Below are 2161 nucleotides of genomic sequence, written 5' to 3'. Positions count from 1 at the left end.
GGGGGGATGCCATCGTCTGGGTGGCGTCATGGCAACACTGGAGTCCCTCGGGTGTTGACCCCCAACGGTGTAAATTCTCAACATGCCTCCCACCACCAGACACACACACACACACACACACACACGCCTCAGAAGAGTTGGCGCCAGCTATGACCTCCGACCTTTAAAGATCAACCAGTCTGGATGAAAGCCTTAGCAACGGCCCCTGGAAACAGATATTATGTTTTCAGATCATTCACACATCTTTACCAACAATTTCTCTTTTTACCCTCATTTCAAACGACCCAATGAACCAGTTTAACACGGAGTAATGTTCTGGACTGATATTCTACAGTAATGTTTTGGACTGATATGTTACAGTAATGTTCTGGACTAATATAATACAGTAATGTTTTGACTGATATTCTACAGTAATGTTTTGGACTGATATGTTACAGTAATGTTCTGGACTAATATAATACAGTAATGTTTTGACTGATATTCTACAGTAATGTTTTGACTGATATTCTACAGTAATGTTTGGACTGATATTCTACAGTAATGTTTTGGACTGATATTCTACAGTAATGTTTTGACTGATATAATACAGTAATGTTTTGACTGATATTCTACAGTAATGTTTTGACTGATATTCTACAGTAATGTTTTGACTGATATTCTACAGTAATGTTTGGACTGATATTCTACAGTAATGTTTTGGACTGATATTCTACAGTAATGTTTTGGACTGATATTCTACAGTAATGTTTTGACTGATATAATACAGTAATGTTTTGGACTGATATTCTACAGTAATGTTTTGGACTGATATTCTACAGTAATGTTTTGACTGATATAATACAGTAATGTTTTGAACTTAAATTTTACAGTAATGTTTTGAACTTAAATTCTACAGTAATGTTTTGAACTTAAATTCTACAGTAATGTTTTGGACTGATATTCTACAGTAATGTTTTGGACTGATATTCTACAGTAATGTTTTGAACTTAAATTTTACAGTAATGTTTTGAACTTAAATTCTACAGTAATGTTTTGAACTTAAATTCTACAGTAATGTTTTGGACTGATATTCTACAGTAATGTTTTGACTGATATAATACAGTAATGTTTTGAACTTAAATTTTACAGTAATGTTTTGAACTTAATTTCTACAGTAATGTTTTGAACTTAAATTCTACAGTAATGTTTTGGACTGATATTCTACAGTAATGTTTTGGACTGATATAATACAGTAATGTTTTGAACTTAAATTTTACAGTAATGCCTACTTGGTCCTCTCAAAGCACTAGTTTAATATGTCATTTTCATGTTGGGTCCTCCTGGTAATGAACCGTAAACAACCAGCGGGGAAATATGTATTGTATAACACCGATTGTATACTGTAAATGTTTTATGTGTTTAAATATACAGTGTGTTTTTACCGTAGCCTAGCGTGCCAGGCTCATAGCATGACAACAGGAATAATATGATTTGGTGTAATTCTTCATCAAAATTATATATATTTTTTATACTACAGTTCATGACTCCAATGGTTGTACATTTAAACGTTGACAGACACTTCAGGAAAAAGGGCCCAAGACGTTGTAAAATACTCAAACTCAAGATTCACACGTTTTATCACATCACACCTATGAATTAGTCCTCATTATATTTAGCTAATGTGGATGTAGAGTTTCTCTTCTCCAACGGAGTCTTCACCTAGTGTTTCCAGCGGTTCCATTTATTTGCATTGTACTGTTGAAGACATGAGCAGAATTTGCTGCAGTGTGTATTTCACTGTGTTGTATACTTGTGAGGGCAGACGGTATGTTGTTAGAGTATTAGTCCTCCACTGTGTTGTAAACAAGAATGTAACATGTTGTTGTGTTTTATTGATCTGCCTTCCGTGATACATGGGAGAAGGATTAAAGAAATGTAGTCTCTCTCTGTCTCTCTCTCTTTCTCTTTTTCTCTCTGTCTCTTTCTCTCTCTCTCTCTGTCTCTCTCTCTCTCTGTCTCTCTCTGTCTCTCTCTTTCTCTTTTTCTCTCTGTCTCTTTCTCTCTCTCTCTCTGTCTCTCTCTCTCTCTCTGTCTCTCTCTCTGTCTCTCTCTCTGTCTCTCTTTCTCTCTCTCTGTCTCTCTCTCTCTCTCTGTCTCTCTCTCTCTCTCTGTCTCTCTCTGT

This window comes from Salvelinus fontinalis, unplaced genomic scaffold (genome assembly GCF_029448725.1).
Source record: "Salvelinus fontinalis isolate EN_2023a unplaced genomic scaffold, ASM2944872v1 scaffold_0260, whole genome shotgun sequence".
NCBI classification, from domain to species: Eukaryota; Metazoa; Chordata; class Actinopteri; order Salmoniformes; family Salmonidae; genus Salvelinus; species Salvelinus fontinalis.
The sequence above is the reverse complement of the archived record's forward strand: the minus strand, read 5'-3'. Positions refer to the sequence as shown.